Source organism: Pinus tabuliformis, chromosome 2_2 (genome assembly GCF_031772625.1).
Source record: "Pinus tabuliformis cultivar Carrire ecotype Pingquan chromosome 2_2, CPIR1, whole genome shotgun sequence".
Lineage (NCBI taxonomy): Eukaryota > Viridiplantae > Streptophyta > Pinopsida > Pinales > Pinaceae > Pinus > Pinus tabuliformis.
Window position 1 is genome coordinate 259,529,513 of NC_142300.1, and position 8,638 is coordinate 259,538,150.

Genomic DNA, 8,638 nt, shown 5'->3' on the forward strand with positions numbered 1-8,638 from the left:
TAAAAATAGAGGAGAATCCTCCATCTGCTCCTAAAGATAGAAAAGCCTTCCATTATTCCAGCGACAACTAGCTGATGATAGAAATAGGTAATCGCACTTTTGAATGCCACTTTGCAACGATTGCCACGTAACTGATAGCTTTAATTCATATGCAGAAGGTTCTATAAAACAACGACTTATGTATAAACAACTCAATGCGGTTTAAAATCCTCTGATGGCCATTTAAAGATATCAACTGGGGCGTAGATCCACCTGGAGATTTAACTAAAGCTATTAATAGAAGATCGAATCTTATTTCTCTATTACGCAGGCTCCCATTGATGACACAATTCTCCCATGTTCACAACTGGCCAGCCACGCGGTCTTCTACGGTTTCAACACTTGTAAGGCATTTTGAAATGCTTGTATCTGGAAAGCAAGCTGTAGTTTCCCTAAAGATAACACCATTATCTTCTCGGCTATTTGATCCATTAGTCTCCAGTCGTTGTTTTGAGGGAGTAAATTCTCTTTCATCAAAATTATTGATTTGCTCTTCCTTTTTGGATAAGAAAGAAGGCATATTGTCGTGAATATGTTCTTCAGTGTCATTAAGTGCATCAGCATAGCACTGAAACAAATTCAGTTAAGAACTGGTCTATCAAATCTGGGCACAGCATTTGATTCCATAATACTAGAACCCACTCTCCCGATTGGTTCAAGTTATATGCCTCTGCCATAATCAGCGCTTCCTGAAATCGGCACTGTTCAACAAGAGCTCGCCATGCATTTGTTTCAGAACGATTAAGCCACATGGTATCTGGCATTCGTATTTGGAGGGAAACTAATGATGCTTGTGCACAAGACCATCTTGCTTTATTTCCTGCATCTATGCTTGAGTAAACTTCAGCGGCTTCTACATAGAAGCGCATCATTTCTAACAACTCCTCACTCTGTTCTTTATCACGACGCTGAAGCCATTGATCTAGGGCCTTCTGTGCACATGACTCCAACAGAGCCGACATTTCATGTTTCATATCAAAATGATTGTATACCATGGCAAATGCATCAAGATCATCAGGGTTGAAATGCTTCAGAGCTGAAAGAACAGCCATCCGGAAACCTCTGATAGCTTCTGCCGATTCTGTTGTTGCATCTGCCACGGCATATTTTTGAAGAAGGAGCTCAAGCTGACCATTTTCAATGAGAATATCCAGCATGAAATACAGAGCATGGAAATTCCCAACTCCTGTCACCAAGCGAGCCAAACACGAAAAATCCCCTTCTGCAACATATGATTCAACTCGTGTTGCTGCAAGGGCCACAAGAACATCCACTCCATCAAGACATGCAGATGTCTTGTAGAAATGGTACGCCAAAATGAGCAACTCAACCTCACAGGCATGAGGCATGTCATGACCAGTTATGACCAACCGCATTAAGGCATGCCCAAGTTCTGGCTCAGAAGGACACAATTCTGCCCACTTTAAGAAATCAGAGGCTCTCCATAAAAGAGGAGCAGGTCCTTCCTCTCTTTGTGATGATTCCATGTATCCACCACGGTGTGCTGCCAAAAGGCCCTTCAAAAATGATTCTGCAAGAATACGTGCAATGCTTGCTGCCGGCATTGAGTGAGTCTCAACAAGAAGTTTAGCTTCCTCTAGTGAATCTTGGGCTTTGAGAGAAAGAAGCTGAAGAAGTTCAATTGGCTGCTTCTGGAATGCTTTAGAAAATGACAGCTCTAGAAAATTGGCAATCTTCACCACCGCTATTATCCTCTTACATAAACCTCTTCCACATCCTTCACAGCATTTAGTTGCAATCACTTCTAATACCTCTAAAGGTGTCCTCATATTGATGTTTTCTGTTACATTCAAAAACTGGAGTAATGCAAATGCCGGACACTTGGTCATTGGCAATGTAACATATCCATTCATATTAGGATTGGAAATCTCTGCAACTTTCTAAGCTTCCTCTATAAGTAAGAGCTCTGATGGTACATATGTTGGTGAAAGTTTGTGTTGGAGCTGTTTTGCTGCAGCTATTTGACCAACCTCTAGAAGTGATAACACAGCCCTTTCAAGTTCTGCTGCTACGACCCTTTCTTCCCATCCTGCAAGAGCTGCCTCTATCTTTATATTTTCCTCAAATGATGGAAAAACACCCCCATGTTCATTACTTCTGATAGGAGATATAGAAGATAATAGATTATCTTCAGTGTCACTCTGACCTCTTTCTGCACTATCAAGTGGAGCTCGTTTATGAAGTACATACCCTCTGTTCCTTCGTTTTGGTTTTGAGCCACCACCAGACACATTAGTGAAACTAATGTCTACTATGTGTGGATTACGATTATCTGACTTGCTAATTTCCTTGTTATCAATTTGATCTGTAGATCTTGCTCTGATGATGTTCAAGTGACTATCCATTATTGCAATGATACTTGCTGTGTGGTCAATGACACTAGCATTATTTCCTATATTACATTCCTGGTTTGACCTCAAATAAACATTTGGAATCTGAAAAATGGCCTTTCCATTCTTCATCTCTGCTTCAGATTCCACAGCTAGAAGCCACACTCTAGTTTCAATTTCTCGAAGCAAATGTAAGGGATAGACCGGCTGCGACTGTGTCATGCTGCCACTTAACCACTGTAATGCAAGCAACAGCATTCCATGCAGCTCTAATGCTGGAACATCCTTTTCAATAGCTTCTGCATGCTTCAGGAAGAACATACCCGCCTGCAATGGGGGAAAGGAGTATTTTTAAAAAAAATCTTGACAGTGGCCCCACAAAGCAGCCTGTTCTTCTGGCACATCCCATAAAAACTCTTTCCACTCTACCACCATGGCCTCAGCCACATGAATCTCTTCACTGTCATCCAACTGCAATGGAGCTGTAACACCATAAAGACAACCAAAATATATACCTGCATTTTGCAATACCTGCTCTCCACAAAATATATATAAATGATGCTTTGAAATTGTGTTTGTGCAGGTAGGAGTTTTTGAAGTTTGCTGCTGCCTTAAGAAGAGCTGAAGATAAATTACATAATCTGAAAAGCAACATTAATGATTTCTTCTTCAAAACCCGGTTTTGAAGAAGAATCAATCTCTGATATAAGACAGAGTCTAACAGGTTCCTTTGCCTTTTTTTCCACACATGATTCATTAAAATCCCCTATCCTAAACCTAATTTATTACATTTCATTTGGAAGAAATTGAAGAGTATTAATTCTTTGCTGAATAAATTTGCACTGTACTGGGTCTTTTTAAATGGAAATGCAATTTCTTCCTTTTTGTAGGCAACATGCTAGTGTTGTACCTAATTATCAAACACAAAATAGATAATGAAATAAATTAGTATAATCACATATAAATTAAAAATAAGGTTTTGAAATTCAATTTTATATAATAAAACTTACTTGAGCCTGAGAATAAATCAAAAACCCAATCTCATTGATTTGAAAATAATTCTATAAGATAGTTAATCAATGATTATGGTTTCTGATAAATGTTAACTATCTCTCCTTTTGCTTCTTTATCTTTGTATGTTAGTTTTTTACAACAACATCACTAGTACATGTCTATGACTCTTTCCATCTACTCGATTAAGAAACATAGACTTATAACTATAATCTTTTGTCCAACTTCCAACATGGATGAACTCACAATCACTTGCAATTGGTTGATCTTCATGGTTAATAAGATATGACTTTTGCCTGTAACATGAAATAGTAAAAGTTCAATTAGCTTGTACATAAATGAATTTTTAAACATTAATAAAAGATACAATTTCAATCTCTTACCATGTAAGCTTCATTCTTGAGTTTTCTTTCCCCTTGAAGCTTGTCAATAACATTACGAATTGTGTGTCTGAATGAAATGTCACAAATCTACATAATGGTGATGATGGGACTTCTACAAATCCCACAACCACTTTACTAAGAGATTGATAAGTATAAGGGTCATTATCATAGTCAATGTTTGAGATATTGAAACCATGGGGAATATTTGCAATAACTAGGGAATAATCCCTTTTAGGTATGAGTTTAGCAATGTTTTCACAATCACCTTGCATTATTTGATATTGAATAGTATCAAGCCCATTCCAAATGAAATGAGTAAGAGTTGGATCAAGTTCAACATTACTAAGACGTTGCTTTCTCAGTATTTCAATCTTAATTTTTTCAATAAAGCTTCTAAAACTATCTAGTGCTCCATTTGCATCCTTCTTCATATTTAATAAAATAAACAAATATATCTATAAGTTATAAAATACAAATATTATACAGATAAATAAAATGAATGTATAAATTAACATACCTTTTGAAATGAAAGATAAGAATATTTTAGTGTTGATGTAAAACTCGAATCCAGGTAGTTGCGTACAACATCATCCCAAATATCTTCTTTCAACAATTTGACCATTTGTTCTTTTATTATCATGTAAACCTTGTGACTGAATAGATAAAGTAAAAAAATGTAATATAATGATATGTATAACAAATACTACCAACAACAATATGTTACATTTAAAAGAAAATTATAATCTAGAAATAAGTAAAAATAATTCAACAAACTTACTTTTGAAATTCCTCACACATTTTGTCCAATGATAATTCCCCTGACTTCACACAAGACAATATTGTTTTGAAAACTTTTTCATCCTTCACTCCTTGCAATGCTCTCCAACGTATGATAGTCATATCTTCTGGAAGTTTCTTCATTTGAGAACTTGATTTATTGCTACAACATATCAATGGTTTAGACTTTTTGACCTTTTGGCTTTTAATGCCAATGTTCTCCCACATGCTAAAAATCTCATTAATAAATTCCCATATCTTTCTAGTTCTAAATGCCAACTGTAAAATGTTATCAATACCTCTAAATATATCGAAATGTACTTTGCCTCCTTTTGAATTGATTTTTTCCTCAATTTGATACCCTATTTCCATACAACATTCTTTCTAAAATTCTAGACTAACCTTTTTCTTATCCCCACCACATTTTTCTTCAAATTAATTATGAATAAATATAACCCTTTGGATGAAAGTCATAGACATCCTATACTCATTATCTATATTATGATCCCATCCCAATAAATTTGTTTTTGTATCTTAGAAGCCAATACAAATGATACATTTCATTGTTTCAAAACATGGGTTATTGGGATATTCCTCCATAAATTGCCTTTCAACTTCTACAAAATGGTTCCCCCCAAGCACATAATAATTGTATTCAAAACATTTTGACTTATCAAAGGCTTATTTGTTGGGAACTTGAACTGGATCAACAAGAATCACATAATCAACCACATGAGCATATGGATTGTACCTCATCAATGTCTTCAAGTTGTGAACATGAAGGTGGTGTGGCTTTATAATTTAATATTTAAATTGTCCTTCACTTGGCTTATAGATATGTCTGACATTAAGATGAAATGTACGACCACCCTCAATTAAGTTTGTATTTGTCAAGTGATGTTCAATGACATTTTGTTTTGTTTTAATAATTCCATCCTCTAAATCAGCTACTAGTGTAATGATGTTCCTACTTTCTTTTGAATTTTCACAAGGATCTTCACCACTGGCCTTGATTTTTTGAAAGTGATCAACTTTTATTTTCTTCCTCCTCTTTTCTTCTAGATAAGTAACATCCTCATCATCAACTAGAACAGTGACATTCTTGGGAATTTTTACTTTTGATCTTTTATGACACTTCTCCTTTCTAACACCAGTTCTAATCTTATCCTCAGTGATGGAAAAATATTTTTCAACTTCATTTTCAACTTCCTAATCTTCAAAAGTAACATGTCTAGCTTTGCTAGATTTATCCGCTATAAGCATTCTTTACTAATCCCTTGGATGTAGTTTTGTAGCACCATGATTTATTTTTTTTGTTTGCCATATCTTTTTCTGACCCTCAGTAGAAATTGCTGACAACATTCATAATATCTTACTTTATAAAATAAAGACCTCCAAACATAATTGAAATATTTTCAATAAAATTCTCTCAAACAAAATATCATATGTCAATAAAAACTAAGCTATAAAAGATATAATGATACAGTTACAATAACGCAAAACACATAAATATAAATAACAATACTTATAATATCTTGTGCAATCTCATTTATGATTTTTTTACACACCTTTGTAGATTCATTTGTCGTGTCATACATTAACAATGCAAATGGATATCTAATCTTGTCATGTGACTTGAGCGGTTTTGTAAGTACATAAACAACTTCAGTATCTAGTATCAAACACATGTCTAGTACTTTTCCCATCACCTCATAGCTTCCACTATTGTTAGGGATATTAACATATAGATATGTCTGCCGATGTTGTTCACCTTCTCTATCTTTCACAGACCATATATGTTATGTATGCTTCACTTCTTGTGATTTCTTCCAGTAAGAAATCAACTTCTTATCCTTTGAGGCACTTGATATATTTGTACTTATTAGCTCAGGGTTGGTTCGTTTAACAATAGTTTTTTAGTCTCCACCTCTAGTTTTAGCAGTCTTTGGTCCAGAAAGATTCACAAAAATATTCCTTGATGCCATTTTCCTGCAGAAAAATATACACATATATAAATCAGTAAATTACAAAAAAACTAATAGCTTAAGTAAACAAACAAAATGAAACAAAATCAAAATCTAAAAACAAAAGAATACTAGAAACATGCACATCGACCCCGATGACAAGTTGGATGTTAGGTTCATACGAGGAACAAAGAAAATCCATTCCTTCGAAAAAACATTATTTATTTTTTCATTTGTCACCAGTCCTTTGGTAGGCCCCCTACTAGGGGGGCACTATGCCTTAGTCTCATGTCGTTCCTATGCCTATTGGTGGGTGTACCCGACTATGGGTGTGCTCACCCAGGGAAAAAAAGACCTCTAGCCTACTAGGGGACTGATTCTAGAATCGCCACCCTAGTCTGTCGGGGACAGATTCTAGGAATTAGCCCCCGGGGCAGGCCGGGGGGCCATTTTGCATTTTACCAAAGCGAGTAGGCCCACAGTCGGGCACACCTAGCCATGGGCGTGCCTGCCCATGGCACGATGACATGCTGCATGCTGTCATGCCGCGGGATGGCATGCCCACACCTGGGCGCACTAGCCCATGGTAGAGCGTCCTACTGGTAGGCTAGGGGGGCCGATTTCAAGAATCGCACCCCCCCAAGCCTACCAGGGGGGCGCTTTGCCACAGGTGGGCACGCTCACAACCAAAAAGCACAGGACTGTGTCCACCACATACACTACTGACATAGTGGCCTCCTTCTTTGCAGGGGGCTGTTGAGTAAGTCTGGCCCATGTTAATTTTTAATTTGTAAAAGGAATCTAAAGTTCATTAATAAAAAGTTAATTTTTTTTTGGAATGTGTTTCTTGTCTCATATTTTGTGCGAACATAACAACCCAATTGACACATAACTACTAGTAAACTTATGATAGTTTAGTACCTGCACTCAACAAAAGGGAAATTAACCTTTCAAATGTGATAATCTCTCGTTGAATGTGTTGTTGATAATAATGTAGTTTCCCCACAAAATCGCTCCAAGTCTTTTAACGAAACCTCGAAAAGTCTTGATATGATGTGAGGAATAGTGATAATGAAATTTATGATATAGCGAAAATTACAGAATTGTTTTACCACATGGTGAATGTGGTATTAATTTTTTTTTAGAAAAACTTAACATATAAATCGTGTTATGGGGATATAGTAATTTATTTTAAATGTGTGATAGAAGATATAATAAAAATTAAAAAAATATTCAATTGTCTAGTAAATGATATATAGTTTAAGTAAAAGATTAATTTAGGTAAAAGATTTAGTTTAAAAGATTAATTTCATGAGAAAATTTTAGTTAAAATTTTTCAATAAATTGTAGAAGAAAATTTTGGAGGGAAATACATGAAACAAAATTTTTAGAGGGAAAATTTGGGCAAAATTTTTTGGAGGAAAACTTTGGATGAAAAAATTCATTCTTTAAGCTATATATTATCATTAGGAGAGAGTGCATTTGTATCATTCAACCTCTTCTATTTGAAAGCCATGGATTCTTCTGATAGTTAAGTTTCTCTTTGTGAAGCATCAACATCTTCATTGCATAACAACTCTATTCATATTGATGAATATAATGAAAATTATTTCATTATGAATAGAGAGTCAAATATTCCACTTAGTCCTAATCCTAAGGACTATGAGAGAAGCATTGATGAAGGGCGGGATGAAGAATTTGAAATAAATAAAGAGCCACAGTTTCCAATTAGTCCTAATCCTATGGACTATGAGAGCAACAGTGATGAAGAATTTCAAATAAATAGGGTTACAATTTCTACTTCATCCTAATCCTATGGACTATGAGAATAATCGTGATGAAGCCAGGATAAAGAATTTCTAATAAATTGAGAGTCATAGTTTCCACATAGTCCTAATCCTATGGACTATGAGAGCGATAGTGATGAAGGCCAGGATGAAGAATTTCCAATAAATTGAGAGTCACAGTTTCCACCTAGTCGTAATCCTATGGACTATGAGAGTAGAAGTGATGAAGGCTAGGATGAAGAATTTCCAATAAATCGAGAGTCATAATTTCCACTTAGTCCTAATCCTATTGACTATGAGAGTAGCAGTGATGAAGGCTAGGATGA

General features: G+C 35.5%; 1 pseudogene; it reads right to left on the reverse strand.

Annotated features, from left to right (window-relative positions):
- Positions 1–596: 596 nt before the first annotated feature.
- On the reverse strand, positions 597–7,069 carry LOC149192287 (uncharacterized; annotated as a pseudogene).
- Between the last annotated feature and the right edge of the window lie 1,569 nt (positions 7,070–8,638).